Genomic DNA, 23,502 nt, shown 5'->3' on the forward strand with positions numbered 1-23,502 from the left:
GGGTAACTCAACTTTATATTTTTTCAATGCACTTTTTTGTTTATTTACTGTTAACTGACTTATACTCAACAGAAATATAAACGCAACACTTTTGGTTTTGCTCCCATTTTGTATGAGATGAACTCAAAGATCTAAAACTTTTTCCACTTACACAATATCACCATTTCCCTCAAATATTGTTCACAAACCAGTCGAAATCTGTGATAGTGAGCACTTCTTTGCTGAGATAATCCATCCCACCTCACAGGTGTGCCATACCAAGATGCTGATTAGACACCATGATTAGTGCACAGGTGTGCCTTAGACTGCCCACAATAAAAGGCCACTCTGAAAGGTGCAGTTTTGTTTTATTGGGGGGGGGATACCAGTCAGTATCTGGTGTGACCACCATTTGCCTCATGCAGTGCAACACATCTCCTTCGCATAGAGTTGATCAGGTTGTCAATTGTGGCCTGTGGAAATGGTGATATTGTGTAAGTGGAAAAAGTTTTAGATCTTTGAGTTCATCTCATACAAAATGGGAGCAAAACCAAAAGTGTTGCGTTTATATTTTTGTTGTATATATAGTGCGTGCACTCAAAAAATGGCTCATCCAGGGTTCTCATGTATCCCATATTCCCTTGTGCGCCAGAGAGTCGCTGCAGTCAAAACAACATAGAGAATCCACATGATGGCAATTGTAAATGAATATTATACTACAAAAATGTAAATTTTTATGCTTTTCGTCACGTTAATAAGAGACTGCATGCATGATACCCTGAAAACTTGCTAAAACAATTAACGAATAATCTGTGTCTGCTACGTTTAATCTGCGTGGAATTTAATAACCGCAAACCGAATTTCAGACATATTATATATATTAGTCTGGAACAAAGAGGACAAACAGTGTTGTAAAGAACAATAATCAAGACGTTAAAGAGCAAACCAACCTTTTTTGAACCAAGATCTACTTTTAAAGTTGAGAGGTTATTAAGATCTACCAAGCCATACCAAACTTTTTATTTTTTTTTTTTTTTTTGCATTTTTGTTTGTTTTTTGCTTTAGTTTTCTTAAGTCTGGTATTTAGTGCAGTGATTTATTTTTTTACAAAGACAACTACTTGTTTATTTATTTATTTATTTGTTTATTTTCTTTAGTTTTCTTAAGTCTGGTATTTAATGCAGTGATTTATTTATGACAAAAAAAAACTCTGCCCAGAACTGACATGACGCACAGGCAGATGCAGTTGGGACATTTATTTATTATTTTTGGAGCAGCAGGACCTTCGCGGCCGGGACGACGGTGGGGGATCGAACCCACGCGGCTCGCACCAAAAGACCGTTCCTCTACCAGGTCAGCCAAAGGGGAACTCCCCGTTAGCCAAGCTAGCGGGAACGGCTTTTCAATTGGGACCCGGGTCTTTCATCCCGCTACACATCTCCCCACCATTTTTGACTTTGTCCCGAAGTCACAGGTGCATGTTTGTATACTCTGTGACCCACATCCTGTTCGTGACGCCAGACTGAAGCAGCAGGACCTTCGTGGCCGGGACGATGGTGGAGGATCGAACCCACGCGGCTCGCACCAAAAGACCGTTCCTCAGGTCAGCCAAAGGGGAACTCCCCGTTAGCCAAGCTAGCGGGAACGTCTTTTCAATTGGGACCCGGGACTTTCATCCCGCTACATTTTGTTGTTCTGATTTAAATTAGCGGGTCAATGCAAAAAATACAGCACTTGGGCCAAAAACAATTTATGAATAGAATTTTATGGGTAAAAAAAAATAAACATGTACAGTTGCAAAGACGGAGGTGGGAAACAGACTGTCTGGCATCTATGTGAGCCAATCAGAAGCGCCCACTAAGGCATTCTCAGCCAATGAAATGGAGGAACATGCTGATGGATGTCCGCCTCCTTTTCCGTGTGAGTGGAGAACAGTGGAGAAATACTACCAATAACACCAGGAAAAGTCTCTCTCTCTCTCTTTCTCTCTCTCTCTCTCGCCCCAGGCCGTGGCCCGCATCACCTGTACCAAAAACCGCCACTGCTTCATGCATTTCGAAATAAATGAAAATAAATGCTGCTTGAATGTGGCTTTGACTGATCAGTTATTTTGATGCCAGGCTACAATTAAAAGCTAAAATTTAAAAACAGTGCAGATTGTGGTGAGCGATTTCACAGATCAGAACAGGCAGTGATGTGCAGGGGGAGATCAATGTTTCTGTGAAGGCTGTCAGTTGTCCAGGTGGTTTCCATAGTAGAGAAGCTTGAATCTTCGACTGGACTGGGTTGCTTGACGCCAGGACGTTTTGCTTCAAATCGGAGAAGCTTCCTCAGCTAAAATTCTTACTCTGGTAGTCTGACTTCTGTCTTGACGCTTGTAGAGAAGAACAAACATAAGCCACAAAAGCTGGACTTTTAAACCTAACCAGACCCTCCTACCGAGAGGCAAACTGCTATAGGCTAGTGACTAAACAATTGCTTTAATTAGCAGCTATTGTGCTCTAATTAGCACCCTTCTAATGACAGGGTAGCTGTCCCTCCTAACGATGGGACTGACGCCTCTCCTGATGGCTCTCCTGATGACGTGAATGACTCATTACCATGAACAGAAGACTGAAACTACTTTGACCTGAGTACCCCATTGTAAACAGGGGACAAAGCATGTCTCAGACCCCCTCCGCGGTTAAGGCTGGGTTTCAACTGTTTCACATACAATGCCTCCTTCACCCCTCTCTCTGCCTCTCGGTAGGAGGGGTCTGGTTAGGTTTAAAAGTCCAGCTTTTGTGGCTTCTGTTTGTTCTTCTCTACAAGGCTCAAGACAGAAGTCAGACTACCAGAGTAAGAATTTTAGCTGAGGAAGCTTCTGCGATTTGAAGTGAAACGCCCTCGCGTCAAGCTACCCAGTCCAGTCGAAGATTCAAGCATCGATTAACACAATTCCGTGTGGTGCGCGTGTGTATTTGGTTCCATCTTGTGAACACAAGTGCTTGTGTGCATGGGCACTTGTGCCATGGGCTGCATATGTATTTGGAGTACCTTGAAGAGCAGTAGTGGCTGGGTTTGCTTGATACCCTTGACCATCTTGACCATACTGCTATGTCAAAGTAGCATTTTTTTTTCCATTGCTTCTATTCTTTGTAATCACAATGCCCTTTTACCACCACAGGGTACACAGTAAATTTTGCAGAGTAAAATATACTCTGCCAGGATAACATTTGGTCCCAGTCCAAATAGAGTTAAATATAGTCTATCACATTGATAAATCAACTTGATTTGACAAGACTGTAGAGCTGATTTCACTCTATAATAGTGTATTTTACTCTATTTAGACTGGGACCAAGTGTTATCCCGGCAGAGCATATTTTGCTCTGCAAAATTTACTGTGTACAGGAAATCACTGAGGTCACTGGGCAAGGTCCTTAATCCCCAAGTTCTTAGTGGCATACAGCTGAGTGTCGTGCATGGTAGCACTGTGTTGTGTATGTGTTTGGATGATGAGCAGCATTAATGTAAAGCACACTGAGTGTCTCCATCAGATGGGAAGGTGATCTAGAAATGCAGTCCAGTTGCCATTTAATACGCAAGTGTTGTAACACTCCTTTTGCCGTGTCAGCTGTTTCCACTCGATGAGTCACCTTTTAAAGAGTGCTCCAACGGCACTACAGGTGAGACGACAGTCACTCACACTCGGCCACACTGCACCGCCGAGCTCGGCATTGGTTTTGAGTGGCGTTTCACAGCAAACTCTTCACACCATCTCATAACCTACATGCCCCTTTTGCCATTTCTCATTCCATTAAACCGTGAATTATTCAAAGCAGATGAAATTGATTTATTGGTAGTTTAATCACAAATCAAAACCAAACCTTGGGCCCAGTTCATTCCCTGAGGGCAATTTTTGACAATCAAATATTCATGGAGAAATGAAATGTTAGCAGATCATTACAGCTTCTGGCTGATTAAGCCGAAACGCAATGAAATTCAGAGAGGACAAAAGGAGGTGCAGAGTAAACATGCTGATGCCGTGATGCAGGAAAAAAGCCCTATAATGCATATGTGTGACAATAGACTCAGTTTAATTTGTTTGAACTGGTAAATTTTATGAATTTGAATTAAATTGTGGTAAAGAGTATTTCAGACATACCACCTTCTTTTTTTAATGTAACTCATTCTAATCAAATAAACCACTTGTGATGTTACACTTTGAAATAATTGAGTTACATTTGGCCTTGATACAGAGCTGTTCAGATAAAGATGGCATTTGCTCAAAATGGAAAACGAGGACTTTGTGCTTCTTGGGATAATTCAGGGGTCTCCAGTAATCTCGCTCTCCCCTGTCTCTCTTATCCTGTGCATCTGTTGATTTGAAAGAAGGTTTTGACCAGTTATTTAAGTTTGAACATAATTACTCTGAGGGCTAGACCACCACTCAGAGATGTATTAAACAGAATTTAAATGTCACAGAATTTAACAGAATGCAAGTTTTACAGAATGAGTGAGATCATACCCAGACGTTCTGAGGGTCGCAGGAGCTGAGAGCTTCCAACCAGGCGTCTGGTGTTCCTGCAAGCTCTCAGCAAAGCGGAACCCCGAACAGTGGGCTGGACTCTGTTTTTATACTCCTCTGTCTTCCTATGCTAATCTTAGGCGTTGTCCTTCATCTGAGTGGTCTTCATCCCTCTTCTTCGTGGCATGGGTCCTGCCCACACGCGCTGTGGAGTGTTCTTGCTTCCTCTTTCTCCTAAAGTGACACCTGTGCCTAAACTGATAGGAAATTATTTTGGGCCAGAATACTGCAAACTGAAAGGCTGTCAGCAAGTCTCATCACGCGGTTATACCACAAGAATATTAGCATATCTCAAAATTGGACAATATTCTAACAAACAAGTCTAATCATACCCGTGTATCAAGTTTAGTCTCCTTAGCTGACTGTTTGTGGTCAGTACTGGCATCCTGTTCCATATGCTGTTTGCAACATATGGATATTTCTCAATGTATCTTCAGGGCCTCACCGAAACAGGGACGCATCACATTTACAACACTTTGAAAATGATTATATAAGTAAATCATCTTTAACAGCATGCTAAGAAACTGAACTACTAAAGCAAAAGCAAATCTTGAAACAAAAGCAAATATAATCATAAACATAGCATACCTTTAATTTGGTACACACAATACACAGTTCAAAAGCATCCATCCATCCATCCATTTTCTTCCACTTTATCCGGAGTCGGGTCGCGAGGCAAGCAAAGCCACCCAGACCTCCCGATCCACACACACCTCCCCCAGCTCCTCCGGGGGAACCCCAAGGCGTTCCCAAGCCAGCTGAGAGATGTAGTCCCTCCAGCGTGTCCTGGGTCTTCCCCGGGGCCTCCTCCCAATGGGACGTGCCCGGAACACCTCTCCAGCAAGGCGTCCAGGGGGCATCCGGAAAAGATGCCTGAGCCACCTCAACTGACTCCTTTTGACGTGGAGGAGCAGCGGCTCGACTCTGAACTCCTCCCAAGTGACCGAGCTCCTCACCCTATCTCTAAGGGAGTGCCCAGCCACCCTGCAGAGGAAACTCATCTCGGCCGCTTGTACTCGCGATCTCGTTCTTTCGGTCATGAGCCAAATCTCATGACCATAGGTGAGGATCGGAACGTAGATCGATCGGTAAATCGAGAGCTTTGCCCCCCTACCTACTCAGCTCTCTCTTCATCACGGCGGTCCGATACAGCGACCGCATCACTGCAGATGCTGCACCGATCCGTCTATCGATCTCACGCTCCATCCGTCCCTCACTCGTGAACAAGACCCCGAGATACTTAAATCCTCCACTTGAGGCAAGGACACTCCACCGACCTGAAGAGGGCAAAGCACCTTTTTCCGGTCAAGAACCGTGGCCTCGGATTTCGAGGTGCTGATTTTCATCCCGGACGCTTCACACTCGGCAGTTCAAAAGCATACAAACATATATTTCAAAAGTATTTGAATATATAGATATCATGTAATTAAACTTAGCTGTTGATTATGTGTTTAATAAGCATTGATAAATATTGATCACTATGAGCATATGACTAATATATTCTTCAACAGCAACAAGCTCTATTAATATATAAATGATGACTTCCAAACAATATATTCTTGGCTCAATAAAAGATAAATAATATTATGATTATTCTGAATGGAAAAAGCACAAATGGTTAATGCATATTTAAGCACATTTAGGATATATTCCTTCATGCTTTATATTTGAATAAAAGGGTTTTAAGCATTAACTCTCTGGGGCCGACGCCGTCGTATACGATGGCTAAGACCAAGCTTTACTTCATTATAAATAACTTTTTAATGATATGAGATAGAAACTTACTTTTTTTGCTGAAAGGTTAACTCCGTGGACTTTCTAGCCAGCCATCAGCCATCTTTGTACTCCTCATAGAAGCTGTGTGATGACATGCGCAATGTGAATGTCCAATCAGAATTGGTTCACCGTCACATGGTTTTCCAAAATCCAATCGTAGGGCAGATTTACCTCACGTGAAAAGCCAAAGATCGTTTTCAGGAGTGATATGTTACTAGTAGACCCGTTTGAATAGCCCCTCGGGTGCTCCAATGAGTACATACTACTAGTACATACTCAGTATGCCCTGCGCAATTATGCACAGCGTAAGTGAGCAGACAGAGAGCCTCTGATGACAGTCTCATGTGCTCAAACAGAGTGTGTAACTATCAGGATTGCTCCACTAGTTTGCATGTGAATGTTACTGGATAACTCTGTTGCTTTCTTGCTGTAAAGCACTGTTTACCATATCAATGGACAACAAAATGCATAGACCATTTTGTATATGTTGTTCCAAATGTGCATTTGTGTTGTTGTTTGAACCGTTTTGTTGTACAGTCTTTCACACAAGACCTCAAATTACCTTTATAAAGTGTCAAAACAGTTGTTTATTATAGTTTGCTGTGTGTTTTGAATAAATGTGTGTGGAAAATTATTTTTGCTTTTTTTCCTTGCCTATTTTTGATTGTAAACCTTTATTACACTTATAAAACACAACAAAAACATATATATTCTGAAAGGACAGGTTGTCTTGAAAAAAAAGAGACATAAAACTTGATTGTAGGATGCAGGGAGAGCTGTTAACAGCAATAATTAATCATTTATGCCAGGCGAGTGAACTGTCCAAAAACATGCCCTCGGACCCCAGAGGATTAATCTAAAAAATTGAAGAATCCCCCCCCCCCCCCCCCCCAGACCAGAATAAATAAAATACACTTTGCTTAATCTTTGTTTTTACTACAGAAACTAACCACATTCTGTCTGCAGTAACTCCCAAGTACAAATCAAAATGAACTTTTTTCTTATTTCTGAAAATCAAGTTTCAGTAATAAGACAATAAATAAAACCAAGGCAGGCTAGAAAAGGTTTTATTACAGTTGAGGTGAAATTTATCGACACTTTATGCCAGAATTTATTCACATCTTTTCCAGATAAGGCCCTGCTATTCAAGAATGACTAAGCATATTGGCTAGCTAGCCATGTAATAAAATTCTGAGCGACTGAGGTATAAACTGTTCTAAAATCAGATCTGCTAAACTGTGCAGTGATAAGACATTATACTGTCATAAAAATACATCCATTTCATGTTTTGTTGAGATATCGGTACTGCCTACACTAGTTAAGTTAGGCTAGCCCAGTCACTACAATTACTAACTTGTTGACAAAATTACCTCAAGATTTTTATAATCCTTATTTGGATAACTCTTTTTAATCCAAATATGAATCCATGCTCATAATGAATTGCAAAAATATACATGTCAAGACAAATATTTCATGCAAAAATTCAGATTACTTACAAACAAGTTAAATTACTACGAAAAAAAAATGTAAGTTAAAAAGCCGCGATCCGAGAGTAACAGTGTCTGGTTTTCTGGGAGAATTTTGCACTTTTGTTATAGAAGTAGAAAGTCATAAATTCAAAGAATTTTGTGGATTTCACATTGATTCTCGAAGCAATAAACAGAAGGTAAGCAAATTATCTATTAGCTTGGCAACCTATACCACAACCTGGCACTAGTAAAAGAAAGAGTATGGCTTTTCTCCAAAGTTGCAATCTTTGATCCAAAGCATTTCATCCTTCCCTGATGAGTTGCCACACGATGAGGCATCACAAAAACTACCTGTATGAACATAGTAGAGAAGCTTGAATCTTCGACTGGACTGGGTTGCTTGACGTGAGGACGTTTCGCTTCAAATCACAGAAGCTTCCTCAGCTAAAATTCTTAACGGTTAACGCTGGGTTTCAACTGTTTTACAAAGAATGCGTGTCAAGGAAGCATTCTTTGTAAAACAGCTGAAACCATGATAAACTTGTTTCAGGCAGGGCTTCCTGTTGATTTGTTTTTGAGCGTCCTTGTAAACAAAGCAATAAAACTGAGTTGGACGGATGTTGTGTTCAGAACCCTCGAAAAGTCAGAAAGACCCCACATAAAAACACCCTACTTCCAGAAAAAAAAAATCCATTCATGAGATGACCTCAGAGACAAATATGGATCAACTACTTGGCCTATCACAGTAGACCGAGGCTAACTTTATCTTTTGGGTTAAATGAAATCGTCAAAGACTTGCTTACTGATCTGTGGTACTGGTAGCTTAACTAAATTATTTTAGAATGTGAATATATTACAAACAAAAGTAATGTCTTGTGAAAGATGCCTTTTCAGTATGAGTAACATTGTTGTCTCACAAGTTGTAAATGTGTCTGCCATGGCTGTGATGTCAACTCAGATACTTTGGGTTGCTGAATTTCCTCAAGGGTTTCTGAGCCGAAATTCCAACCCAATGGCACAATCATGGCATTCCCCCCCCCAAGCTGGAGTTCAGAATCTCCAACCTTCCAAGGGTTTTGAACACAGCATAAAAACAGATTATCATCCTATCTGGATAGTGTTGCTTCATTTTTTTTTTTTTTTTTGAAAAAAGAGCTCCAACCTTATTACTCTCTCATAGTCAAACAAAAGGGTCCCACGGGTTGAATCCACTTCTACCAGATAGACTCCACAGTTATTATAAAATTGAATACAAAGTTGTAAATTTAGTTTGTCCTCAGTCCTCATTATGGTTGTGGGATGAGCAGAGAGGAGCTCGACTCCTGCCAATAAAGGCAGGAGGCGGAGCCCATCCCCTGCGGCAGACAGGGGCCAGCTGGTGGCGGTGGAGGGAGCGTTGGGTGGACAACTAGAAAACTTTAGCAAGACATGAGTAGCTTGAAGCTTTTAAAGGATGTGCCTGCATCTTATTGGTTTGTGGTGACAATTAATGGTAGCATCTGGTGGCTGAGGTGCGTGGCTAGAGACAATTAGCTGACTGTGAGAAATGCTGGACAGTGAGTCTCCTGGCAGAACTGGCACCACACTTCATTTCTTAGAACAGTACATTTAATTTAATATGTTTTTAATAGATTGATTGTTTTTTCTCCCTCACCAAAAAAAAATGAGAACATGGATGAAGTGATGAATGTGTTGATGCAGAATAAAGGGGGTAAATTCAAACAGGATCACAGGGCATGAGGACATATGAAGGAATTTTTTTTTTTACTAGCGTTCTACCTGCAGAGTGAAGTCACTGGTCATCTCTTAAATGTGGAATCAGGTTAAATCACAGCATATCCATTTTTGACAAACTTACTAATGCTGAAGGTGTGTGTGGCAACATGAGAACTATTACTTCCCCTGACTGCATTACCTCTCAGAACCAACTTATGCCCAGCAGCTTTTGTTTTTCTGCACCATCCTTCTCAAACTAATGTTAACATTTTGATGGACTGCTGGAGTTTAGCCCAAATCATGACAGTTTGATGGATAACATGTTTTTCCCTCAGGTATAGTTTTACATTATGGTTAGTTTACAAAAAGCTTGATTACTTCATCATTTGTAAGAAAATATGGAGCCTTTTGTACAAGTTACACATTTTTGTGTGCAATTTAAAAAGTGTGATCATGTATTTTCACCCATCTACTGTTTGTTGATATGTAACCTAGTTTCACTGAACTTGGGGAAAAGGTCAGATTTGGATGGTATATCATAAAATTTTAGAGAGGATCCGGGAATGGGTCAGATGCAGTAACTTAGATTAGTCCGTCAGGTATCTGGGCTTACAATCCTGGACAGGGTGAGAAGCTCCATTTTCTGGGAGGGACTCAGAGTAGAGCCGCTACTTCTTTGCACAGACAGGAGCCAGTTGAGGTGGTTCTGGTATCTGGTGAGGATACTCCGGGGTCTCCCTAAGGAGGTCTTCCAGGCACGTCCAACACGGAGGATGCCCTGGGGAAGACCCAGGACACACTGGAGAGATTATATTTCTCAACTGGCTTCGGAATGCCTTGGGATCCCACAGGAAGAGTTACAGGACTTGGCAGAGGATAGGGAAGTGTGGGATGAGCTGCTTGCTTTGCTGCCACCACAACCTGGAGCCAGATAAGAGGCTAAAAATGAATGAATGAACGTATTTACTGATGAACAAGAATTTTGCCCCAAAATTACTGTTTCCTAGGTCCATTAAAAATGTAATTATTTGACAGCCTCTACCACCTTTGCAGGAGAATGTTAAAATCTTAAGCGTTCTGGTGCATCTTGTCCTATTATGTGGTTGTAAGACTTAGTTGCTACAGTAAGTTATGAGTAGATGAGGAGGATAGTGAGGAGAGAACCTGGGGGGATAAGGCAGAAAAAATAACAAGACACTCCAAAAATCCACAGGCAAAAATATAACAAGTGACACAAAAAACGGAGGGAATTAAACAATAACCGAAGCTACAGGTACAAAAGACTACGAGATGGAGTGCTTAAGACCACAGTGAGGATGTTACCAAACGAGCACAAGACAGACACGTAGGAACCCAGAAAAAAACAGGGACCAAGTGCAGACTTAAATACAACCCCAATTCCAATGAAGTTGGGACGTTGTATAAAATGTAAATAAAAACAGAATACAATGATTTGCAAATCCTCTTCAACCTATATTCAATTGAATACACCACAAAGACAAGATATTTAATATTCAAACTGATGAACTTTTTTGTTTTTGTGCAAATATTTGCTTATTGAAGGAAATTTGAAACTGCTGGCTAAGGCTAAGCATAAATTCGGTAAGATTGTAATTCACGTCGGCAGTAATGACACCCGGTTACGCCAATCGGAGGTCACTAAAATTAACATTGAATCGGTGTGTAACTTTGCAAAAACAATGTCGGACTCTGTAGTTTTCTCTGGGCCCCTCCCCAATCGGACCGGGAGTGACATGTTTAGCCGCATGTTCTCCTTGAATTGCTGGCTGTCTGAGTGGTGTCCAAAAAATGAGGTGGGCTTCATAGATAATTGGCAAAGCTTCTGGGGAAAACCTGGTCTTGTTAGGAGAGACGGCATCCATCCCACTTTGGATGGAGCAGCTCTCATTTCTAGAAATCTGTCCAATTTTATTAAACCCTCCAAACCGTGACTACCCAGGGTTGGGACCAGGAAGCAGAGTTGTAGTCTTACACACCTCTCTGCAGCTTCTCTCCCCCTGCCATCCCCCCAATACCCCATCCCCGTAGAGACGGTGCCTGCTCCCAGACCACCAACAACCAGTAAAAATCTATTTAAGCATAAAAATTCAAAAAGAAAAAATAATATAGCACCTTCAACTGCACCACAGACTAAAACAGTTAAATGTGGTCTATTAAACATTAGGTCTCTCTCTTCTAAGTCCCTGTTAGTAAATTATATAATAATTGATCAAAATATTGATTTATTCTGCCTTACAGAAACCTGGTTACAGCAGGATGAATATGTTAGTTTAAATGAGTCAACACCCCCAAGTCACACTAACTGTCAGAATGCTCATAGCACGGGCCGAGGCGGAGGATTAGCACCAATCTTCCACTCCAGCTTATTAATTAATCAAAAACCCAGACAGAGCTTTAATTAATTTTAAAGCTTGACTCTTAGTCTTGTCCATCCAAATTGGAAGTCCCAAAAAACAGTTTTATTTGTTGTTATCTATCATCCACCTGGTCGTTACTGTGAGTTTCTCTGTGAATTTTCAGACCTTTTGTCTGACTTAGTGCTTAGCTCAGATAAGATAATTATAGTGGGCGATTTTAATATTCACATAGATGCTGAGAATGACAGCCTCAACACTGCATTTAATCTATTATCAGACTCAACTGGCTTTGCCCAAAATGTAAATGAGTCCTCCCACCACTTTAATCATACTTTAGATCTTGTTTTGACTTATGGTATGGAAATTGAAGACTTAACAGTATTCCCTGAAAACCCCCTTCTGTCTGATAATTTCTTAATAACATTTACATTTACTTTAATGGACTACCCAGCAGTGGGGAATAAGTTTCATTACAGTAGAAGTCTTTCGGAAAGTGCTGTAACTAGGTTTAAGGATATGATTCCTTCTTTGTTATGTTCTCCAATGCCATATACCAGGGGTAGGCAACCTGTTCCAGAAAAAGCCATGAGGGTGCAGGTTTTCTTTGCAGCTACTGACTCCACCAGGTGATTTTACTGATTAATATCACTTTGAGCAGATGGAATCAGTTAATCAGTGAAATCACCTGGTGGAGTCAGTGGCTGCAAAGAAAACCTGCACCCTCATGGCTCTTTCTGGAACAGGTTGCCTACCCCTGCCATATACCAACACAGTGCAGAGTAGCTACCTAAACTCTGTGAGTGAGATAGATTATCTTGTCAATAGTTTTACATCCTCACTGAGCACAACTTTGGATGCTGTAGCTCCTCTGAAAAAGAGAGCCTTAAATCAGAAGTGCCTGACTCCGTGGAATAATTCACAAACTCACAGCTTAAAGCAGCTAGATCTTCACTTAGCCTGGAAAAAGAGTCTGTTGCTCTACAAAAAAAGCCCTCCGTAAAGCTAGGACATCTTACTACTCATCACTAATTGAAGAAAATAAGAACAACCCCAGGTTTCTTTTCAGCACTGTAGCCAGGCTGACAAAGAGTCAGAGCTCTACTGAGCCGAGTATTCCTTTAACTTTTACTAGTAATGACTTCATGACTTTCTTTGCTAATAAAATTTTAACTTTTAGAGAAAAAATTACTCATAACCCTCCCAAAGACATATCGTTATCTTTGGCTGCTTTCAGTAATGCTGGTATTTGGTTAGACTCTTTCTCTCCGATTGTTCTGTCTGAGTTATTTTCATTAGTCACTTCCTCCAAACTATCAACATGTCTATTAGACCCCATTCCTACCAGGCTGCTCAAGGAAGCCCTACCATTAATTAATGCTTCGATCTTAAATATGATCATTCTATCTTTATTAGTTGGCTATGTACCACAGGCTTTTAAGGTGACAGTAATTAAACATTACTTAAAAAGCCATCATTTGACCCAGCTATCTTAGCTAATTATACGCCAATCTCCAACCTTCCTTTTCTCTCATAAATTCTTGAAAGGGTAGTTGTAAAACAGCTAATTGATCATCTGCAGAGGAATGGTCTATTTGAAGAGTTTCAGTCAGGTTTCAGAATTCATCACAGTACAGAAACAGCATTAGTGAAGGTTACAAATGATCTTCTTATGGCCTAGAGCATGCCATAGGTATTAAAGGCACTGCGCTGCGGTGGTTTGAATCATATTTATCTAATAGATTACAATTTCTTCATGTAAATGGGGAGTCTTCTTCACAGACTAAGGTTAATTATCGAGTCCCACAAGGTTCTGTGGTAGGACCAATTTTATTCACTTTATACATGCTTCCCTTAGGCAGTATTATTAGAAAGCATTGCTTAAATTTTCATTGTTACGCAGATGATACCCAGCTTTATCTATCCATGAAGCCAGAGGACACACACCAATTAGTTAAACTGCAGGAATGTCTTACAGACATAAAGACATGGATGACCTCTAATTTCCTGCTTTTAAACTGAAGTTATTGTACTTGGCCCCACAAATCTTAGAAACATGGTGTCTAACCAGATCCTTACTCTGGATGGCATTACCCTGCAGTCTAGTAATACTGTGAGAAATCTTGGAGTCATTTTTGATCAGGATATGTCCTTCAATGTGCATATTAAACAAATATGTAGGACTGCTTTTTTACATTTGCGCAATATCTCTAAAATTAGAAAGGTCTTGTCTCAGAGTGATGCTGAAAAACTAATTCATGCATTTATTTCCTCTAGGTTGGACTATTGTAATTCATTATTATCAGGCTGTCCTAAACGTTTCCCTGAAAAGCCTTCAGTTAATTCAAAATGCTGCAGCTAGAGTATTGACGGGGACTACAAGGAGAGAGCATATTTCACCCATATTGGCCTCTCTTCATTGGCTTCCTGTTAATTCTAGAATAGAATTTAAAATTCTTCTTCTTATAAGGTTTTGAATAATCAGGTCCCATCTTATCTTAGGGACCTCTTAGTACCATATCATATTCCTAGGGTTTTTAAGAGTAGAATGGGAGGCAGAGCCTTCAGCTTTCAGGCTCCTCTCCTGTGGAACCAGCTCCCAATTCGGATCAGGGAGACAGACACCCTCTCTACTTTTAAGATTAAGCTTAAAACTTTCCTTTTTGCTAAAGCTTATAGTTAGGGCTGGATCAGGTGACCCTGAACCATCCCTTAGCTATGCTGCTATAGACTTAGACTGCTGGGGGGTTCCCATGATGCACTGAGTGTTTCTTTCTCTTTTTGCTCTGTATGCACCACTCTGCATTTAATCATTAGTGATTGATCTCTGCTGTCTTCCACAGTATGTCTTTTTCCTGATTCTCTCCCCTCAGCCCCAACCAGTCCCAGCAGAAGACTGCCCCTCCCTGAGCCTGGTTCTGCTGGAGGTTTCTTCCTGTTAAAAGGGAGTTTTTCCTTCCCACTGTCGCCAAGTGCTTGCTCATAGGGGGTCGTTTTGACCGTTGGGGTTTTTCTGTAATTATTGTATGGCTTTTGCCTTGCAATATAAAGCGCCTTGGGGCAACTGTTGTTGTGATTTGGTGCTATATAAATAAAATTGATTTGATTTGATTTATTTTGAAATGGATGCCTGCAACATGTCTCAAAACAGCTGGGACAGTGATATGTTTACCACTGTGTTACATCACCTTTCCTTCTAACAACACTCAATAAGCATTTGGGAACTGAGGACACTAATTGTTGAAGCTTTGTAGGTAGAATTCTTTTCCATTTTTGCTTGATGTACGACTTCAGTTGTTCAACAGTCCGGGGTCTGCGTTGTCGTATTTTGCACTTCATAATGTGCCACACATTTTCAATGGACGACAGGTCTGGACTGCAGGCAGGCCAGTCTAGTACCAGCCACTCTTTTACTACAAAGCCACGCTGTTGTAACACGTGCAGAATATGTCTTGGAATTGTCTTGCTGAAATAAGCAGGGACGTCCCTGAAAAAGACGTTGCTGGGATGGCAGCATGTGTTGCTCCAAAACCTGGATGTACCTTTCAGCATTGATGGTGCCATCACAGATGTGTACGTTGCCCATGCCTTGGGCACTAACACACCCCCATATCATCACAGATGTTGGCTTTTGAACTTTGTGCTGGTAACAATCTGGATGGTCTTTTTCCTCTTTTGTCCGGAGGACACGATGTCCATGATTTCCAAATATAAGACTCACAACAGGTGAAAACTGGAACTAAGGATACACGTGGAATAAGCCGAGAGAGCAAAACCATTACAAAGTGCTACAAGACTTAACCAAAGGCCGGGAGGAGTGGAACTAGCAGACTACAGACACAGAGGATGGCAAACATACATGACCAACATGTGCAGATTACAACCCCACACACACACCACACAAGGCATACACATGACAGGGATCCACACAGAGGCCAGACACACACACACACACACACACACACCTGATGGGCCCACACTGGGGACAGACAGCAGAGTACATACACACACTGAAACCCAAAGGGGACACAAACAAATAAACTGAATATACAGTTAAAGACAGGACTGAACACAGATAAAAGGAACAGCCAGGGCAGAACAGATGCTACTCCACCCAGCGGCGTTTCCACCTCTGCTGCTGTCAGATGCTTTACTCCACCCAGCAGCTATGCGGGGGGACCATACGGGGATTACTTCACTGTGGACGAGGTGAGGACAGCTATCTAAAAGGTGCATTCTGGTAAATCATTTGGACCTGATGGCATAGCACCAAGGGTCCTGAAGGACTGTGCGGAGCCTCTACAGTGCCTCTACAGGTGCTCTTCAACCGGAGCCTGCAGACGGGGCAGGTGCCGAGGCAGTGGAAGACCTCGTGTGTTGTGCCAGTGCCCAAGGTCCGGAGGCCGTCAGGGGTCAAAGACTACAGACCAGTGGTCCTGACGTCTGTAGTTATGGAGACCCTTGAGAGGCTGCTCTTTCAGCTTCTTTGGCCACAACTACAGCCTGCACTTGACCTTTTACAGTTTGCCTGTCGAGCGCACATGGGTGTGGAGGACGCCATACTGTTCATGCTGCACAGGGCACTCTCCTTTCTTGACGGTTTGGGGGGGTATGTGAGGCTTATGTTCTTCGACTTCTCAAGTGCATTTAATACCATCCATCCCTCTATTCTGAGGGATAAGCTTGAGAAGTTGGGTGTGGAGCAGGTATTTATCTCCTGGATCAACAGCTACTTGACACAGAGGCCACAGTATGTCAGGCTGGGGCAGGCAGTTTCTGGAACTGCGCAAACGAGCATCGGCACTCCCTAGGGAACTGTTCTCTCCCCTTTTCTTTTCATACTGTATACGTCTGACTTCACCTACAGGACTCCAACATGTCATATGCAGAAATATGCTGATGACATGGCTGTGGTGGCCTGTGTGAGGGGAGGGGACAAGATGGAGTATAGGGCAGTTATCAGGAAGTTCACCAACTGGAGCAGGTGCAATGGACAGGTGTTGAACACCAGCAAAACAAAGGAAATGATAGTTGACTTCGGCAGGAGGAGAGCACAACACCTACCAGTCAATATAGACTATGTCGGCATTGAGATGGTCCCCACGTACAAGTACCTCTGAGTTACTAGGGGAGCTACGACCACTACCTTTGCACACCCCCCATGACTAAACCAAACCAACTTTTTTAGGTTCCTTGGATGACCCCAAAATGAGTTACTAGGGGAGCTACGACCACTACCTTTGCACACCCCCCATGACTAAACCAAGCCAACTTTTTTAGGTTCCTTAGATGAGCCCAAAACACAATCAGGATGTTGCTAAAAATAAAAACTGGCCTCAAGCCAGTTATCCAAGATGGCGTCCAAGATGACCATCAAAATAGGGTTTTTTCACTTAAACACCAATGATTTTTGTCATTATTAAGTCTATTGTTTGTTCCTACTATGTATTTTAATGATAAGGGTCTATTGGTGGCCATTTTAGACGCCATTTTGAATCTTAGACCCATGAATGAATTTAGTTTAGGCACAAATGAGTTTGCTGTGACCTGCAATGGTCTTCTCATTGAATATCTGTGATATTTACGTTTTTTTATATGTTGTGTAAAGGTGTTTTCGGTGTAACCATATTTTGGTGGCCATCTTGGATAACTGGCTTGAGGCCAGTTTTTATTTTTGGGAACATCTTGATTGTGTTTTGGGGTCATCTAAGGAACCTAAAAAAGTTGGTTTGGTTTAGTCCTGGGGGTGTGCAAAAGTAGACGTCACAGCTCCCCTAGTGAGTCCCCATTGACAACAGACTGGATTGGTCAGTGCAGGTAAATGCAGCATATAAAAGGGGACAAATCAGACTGTTCTTCCTCAGAAGACTGAAATCCTTTGATGTTTGTAATGATATGCTTTTCCTTTTTTTATCGATCTGTTGTGATCAGTGCTGTATTGTTTGCTGGTGTGTTGGGGGAAGAGCATGTCTGTCAGGGACAGTAACACACTGGACAAATTTGTCAGGAAGTACGTGTCAGTGATGGTGAGGGAGGCGGCCTCTGTGGGTGAACTGGTGGAGAGCAGGATAAGGTGTATTATGAACTCCGTTATTAACAACAAATCTCATCCTCTACATGACACTGTGGTCGCTCAGAAAAGCAACCACAGTGAGAGACAGGAGATGCAGGACTGAGAGGTATAGAAGATAATTTGTCCCGGCCGCCATGAAACTGTTTAACGCCTCTTGTTCATGTATTTTTACTTCTAATGTGTTTTATATTTGTCTTATTTATTGGTATTTTATTGAATGGATGAATTGTGTATGTATGCATACTCTCGAGCAGATGAATTTCCCATAAAAGGGGATGAATAAAGTATCAATCTATCTATCTATGTACACACACAACAAATCCTGCTAACAAATTTCTTTAAACATTTGGTGGTTCGATCACTTTTTGTGGATCCATTTCAAAATCTAATTTTATCTTTTTGTGGTCCAGAACTTAACATGGAAATCCATATCAGATCTGCTTGGCAACTCCAACCAACAAAGAAAAAGGCAAAAGCAATGTTGTAAACTGTGTGAGGCCCTGCGCGCAATGACATGCATTGACACATAGTGTTTGTGAATAGGTTCCGCAATGTTGACTAGTTCACGCCCATGGCACAAAATTGATGCATGCCAGAAATTTTCTTTGTGCACTGGCACGCAGCCTCGCACAGTTTACAATAGTTTGCGCCACGTTTACTCATTGGTACGCAAGATTGCGTGCCGCTGCAGGGATCAAATTCATACAAATGTCAAGGTGGCTTTACTTTTACAGCAATTTAGGGCTCGTAAATGTATTGTTTGCAGGATTAGTCTCAACAACTTCACATGGAGCATAGTAAAGTGATTAATTCACCTACTTGCTGGACCATGCATAGACGAATGCGCCGCACGGACAAAATGTCAAGTCATTCCAGGGGGACCCAGAACCTTAAAGACGTGAACCTTTGCTCTCCTGCAAAGATTTTGAGGCTCTTTATTAAATATGTTGTCCATTCAGCTGCTCCCGTTTTGTTCGGGGTCGCCACAGCAGATACAGCCAGATCCACATTGACATTTGGCACAAGTTTAACACTGGATGCCCTTCCTGATGCAACTCCAGTGTAACCTGGAGAAACACACACAGCCGCTGGTGTTCCAAAGAGGTCTCCCATCCAAGTACTAACCAGGTCTTACACTGCTTAACTTCTGAGATCTGACAGGTTCAGGCTGACACAGAGCAGACTGGCTGCTGAGGCTCATTAAATATAATTATTTTGTATTAATTGATCCAGAAAAGGGGAGGAACCATAAAATGTTGAAGGAATATCTGTTTATACCAGAACACAGCAATTTTTGAGTCCTGTTAAAGGTATTACTGGCAGGATTCCCCAAAAACTACTGAACCAATTTTAATGAAGCACACTGAAAAGGATGAGTCTGGCCCGGAACAGATGGCATTTAAATTGTGGGAATGGAGCCAATATAACAGGCAGAACCAAGAAAGTGTTTAATATGTTAAAATTCAATTAATATACAAGGACTTCTGTACATGAGTGTTAAAACAGGTCAGGCTGTTGTCCACTAACTGGGTTTGAGCCCCAGTTGTAGCTGACATTTGAATTGTCCTTGATCCACTGTTTGAATCCTAGAATTTCTCAAATTTGTGGCACATTGCTCCCACACAGGGAACTCACATGAACATGAGAAATGTGACTGTGCAGCCGTGCTGCTGTTGTTCCTGGAAGTTAGTGCTGTGTTTAATTAGTGAGTGTTCACTTTTCCTCCACACACAGACCCAACTGATATATTGTGCTTCAATAATGCAGAATCCATTCAGCTGGTGCATGACTCGGGTGTGAAATATCATGACATGCATTATATGAAATAAGATAACTCAATTTGCTGTTTCTGAGGTCAGCATGCTCCATGATGCAATTGCAAAGTGGGCTGAAATGAGCAATATCTCTTGGGACTTTGTTTCTCTCGAGGCCACAAAGATTTTTCTGTTATAATTCTCACTGCGGCATTTAGTGTGTGCACTAATACCAGACTGTGTTTGACAAATTTTAATACCATACATGACACCAAATGCTTTAAAGGTACAGTACTAGTCAGGTCAAAACCATGTGCCAATCTTAACCTTTGCAGCACCAGGCTAACATTTAACAAGATTTGATTTGCAATTTTTAAGGTAATTGTTTTACTCCTCGGCAGGGATGCCCAATATTTTCTGGAAGATCGAGAGCTTCGTCTTTTGCCTTAGCTCCCTTTTCATCACAACAGTACAGTAGTGCAAATGCAATGCCTTCCCTGCTGCGCCAATTCTCCGGCCAATCTCATTGTCCCCTCACTTGTGAACAAGACCCCGAGGTACTTGAACTTTACTTGGTGCAAGATCGTGTTCCCTACCCAGAGTAGGCAATCCATCGGTTTCCTGCTGAGAACCATGGCCTCAGATTTACATGAGCTGCTCATCATCCCAGCCACTTCACACTCGGCTGCAAACCGATCCAGTGAGTGTTGGAGGTCACAGGCTGATGAAGCCAACAGGACCACATCATCTGCAAAAAGCAGTGATGAGACCCCAAGCCCACCAAACTGGAAACTCTCCTCCCCTGACTATGCCTGTATATCTTGTCCATGAATATCGCAAACAGGACTGGTGACAAGGCGCAGCCCTGGCAAAGGTCAACTCCCAACGGAAATGAGTCCAACTTACAGCCAAGAACCTGAACACAGGTTTCGCTTTGTGAATACAGAGATTGAATGGCCCTGGGAAGGGACCCATTCACTCCATACTCCCGCAGCACCTCCCACAGTATGTCCCAGGGTACCTGACCTTCTCCAAGTTCACAAAACACATGTAGGCCCTCTCCGGGACCATTAAAGCGCCTTGGGGCAACTGTTTGTTGTGATTTGGCGCTATATAAAAAAAAATTGATTGATTGATTGATTGATTGATTGAGAGTGAATAGCTGGATGGAGCTGAAACTCAAAACCTGAACAATCTGGAGAAGATCTGTATGGAGAAGTGGACCAAAATCACTGCTGCAGTGTGCAAACTTGGTCAAGAATGTTTCTGTGTAGGCTCTCAGTTGTCCAGGTGGTTTCCATACTAGAGAAGCTTGAATCTTCGACTGGACTGGGTTGCTTGACGCGAGGATGTTTCGCTTCAAATCGCAGAAGCTTCCTCAGCTAAAATTCTTGCTCTGGTGGTCTGACTTCTGTCTTGACTCTTGTAGAGAAGAATAATCAAGAAGTCACAAAAGCTGGAGTTTTAAACTTAACCAGACCCCACCTACCGAGAGGCAGACTGCTATAGGCTGGTGACTAAACAATAGCTCTAATTAGCACCTATTGTGCTCTAGTTAGCACCCTCCTAATGATAGGGCAGCTGTCCCTCTCCTGATGGCTCCCTTGACGACTCTGCTGATGACATGAATGACTCATTACCATGAACAAAAGACTGAAACTGCTTTGACCTGAGTACCCCATTGTAAACAGGGGATAAAGCGTGTCTCAGACCCCCTCCCCGGTTAAGGCTGAGTTTCAAACGTTTCATGAAGAATGCCTCCTTGACCCCTCTCTCAAACTATTTCTTCTCTCTGGCTAATATTTTAACTTCCTTGTCCTCACACGTGTGGTTAGTGTCTTTAAGGTGGAGATGAACTGCAGACTGAGGTCCACTGGCGCCCTCTCTGCGGTGCTGGTATAGCCTTTTGTGTAAAGGTTGCTTAGTCTCACCTATGTAGTGTTCGTTACAGTTTTCCTGACATCTGATAGAATACACTACATTGCTCTGTTTGTAACTAGGGATCCTGTCCTTAGGGTGAACTAATTTCTGTCTCAAGGTGTTAACCGGTTTAAAGTAAACTGGGATTGTGTGCTGTCTGAAGATCCTCTGTATTTTTTCCCCTACTCCTGCTAAATAAGGGAGAGACACTCCTCTTCTTCTTGTCTCCGTCTCCTGTCTATCTGGTCTCTTTGTTCTCTGGGACTTCTGCACTTTGTCCAGGGACCATCGTATATTCATGCGAATATGATAACCAGAGAAATTGCACATGACGGTGCTGGATCCACACAGCCATCCGTTTAGAAATGATCTGGTGGTTTCTGCCTGTCGATCGCGGCTCGGAGCACGGCTCGGAGCGCGGCGCGCCGTGCGCCATTGTGGGCCGTCCTTAAAGTGGTAGTAACACTCCTTAATCTCTGTGAAGCCCCTAAAATTTTCACCGAAAGCCATCTGAATTTTCCGAATGGTTTCCAGCTGCCTGTCTCTAACAGTTTCTGAAAAAATTCTGATGGAACAAAGCCCAAATCATTCCGCCATTTCCTCACAATGAAAAAACGACGAGAGGGGTGGACCAGTGCTCACTCAAAGCCTCCCCACAGGCGAATGACACAACCGACAGGCGTGAAAAAACTCACGCATGCGCACGAAGGTTCAAGCTTGGCTGATGTAAAAACATATGAATCAAATCCATATATTTTTTGCATAAAATAAAAAGGTCCGTTACTTTTTGGACAGACCTCGTAGTTCAGGATGAATCAGCTTGGATTCTCAGGCAGTTCAGTTTAGAATGCTCAAGTTCAACTATGTTTTAGATTATTCCAGACTGTGTTCAGAGAGAGTAAGCTTGCAGGAGCAAAAGATGAGTAGCACACTTAACTGGCAGATGCAGAGCGTGAGAGCTCCGTGCACAGGCTGCAGGTGAAGCTGGTCTTGGTGCAGAAGCAATTAGGAAGATTTCGGTTCAGAGCAGAGGCTCAGACAGAGAGGTGTGTGGAAACACCAAAAAGTAAAAAATGTTCTATTCTAGAAAATAGGCCAAGCTTACCGTGGAAGATTAGCTGAGTTTCTGGCAAGGATGGAACGAGGAACCGGGGTTCTGATTAGATGAGGATCAGGTGTGTCGATCAGCTTGAGGTGCACCACCTGTGCAGAAGAAAGAGGGTCAAGCAGCAGCAGTAGCAGGAACAGGCAGCCCACAGCAGCACCCCCCCCCCCCCCCCAACGGGAGCCTCCAGGTGACCTACCAGGACGGTCAGGATGCTCCCGGTAGAAGTCCCGGATGAGGGAAGGGTCTAGGATCAGCCCCTGCTTGACCCAGGAGCATTCTTTGGGGCTGTAGCCCTCCCAGTCCACCAGATACTGGAAACCCCGTCCCCGATGGCAAACATCAAGAATCTTCCGGACGGTCCAGGCAGGGTGACCGTCCACTATCTGAGCAGGGGATGGTGATGGAGCTGGGGGACACAGAGGACTGGAGTGTACTGGCTTCAGTTGGGAAACATGGAAGACCGGGTGGATCTGCAGGGAGCGGGGCAACCGGAGCCGGGCGGCCGCCGGATTAACCACCTGGTCATTCACCAAGGGTCCGATGTACCTGGGAGCCAGTTTGGGTGAGTCCGTATGGAGGGGAATGTCCCACGACGAAAGCCACACCTCCTGCCCAGGTCAATAGTCGGGGGCGGGGGTCCGGTGCCAGTCAGCATGGCCCTTGGTCCGGGTCCTGGTTTTCAGCAGGGCAGAACGGGTAGTTTTCCACACCCGATGGCACCTCCTGAGATGGAGCTGGACTGAAGGCACAGAGATGTCGGTTTCT

The 23,502-nt window shown here is 42.8% G+C and overlaps 1 long non-coding RNA gene across 1 annotated transcript; it reads right to left on the minus strand.

Moving 5' to 3' along the window:
* Window positions 1-293: 293 nt before the first annotated feature.
* LOC117529535 lies at window positions 294-16,771 on the minus strand. The gene is made up of 3 exons (XR_004566035.1): window positions 16,404-16,771; window positions 4,600-4,607; window positions 294-305 (listed from the first exon to the last, which is right to left on the minus strand). It is a non-coding gene; the product is annotated as an uncharacterized LOC117529535 (long non-coding RNA).
* Window positions 16,772-23,502: the final 6,731 nt, after the last annotated feature.

Source organism: Thalassophryne amazonica, chromosome 17, assembly GCF_902500255.1.
Source record: "Thalassophryne amazonica chromosome 17, fThaAma1.1, whole genome shotgun sequence".
In the NCBI taxonomy this organism is placed as follows: Eukaryota; Metazoa; Chordata; class Actinopteri; order Batrachoidiformes; family Batrachoididae; genus Thalassophryne; species Thalassophryne amazonica.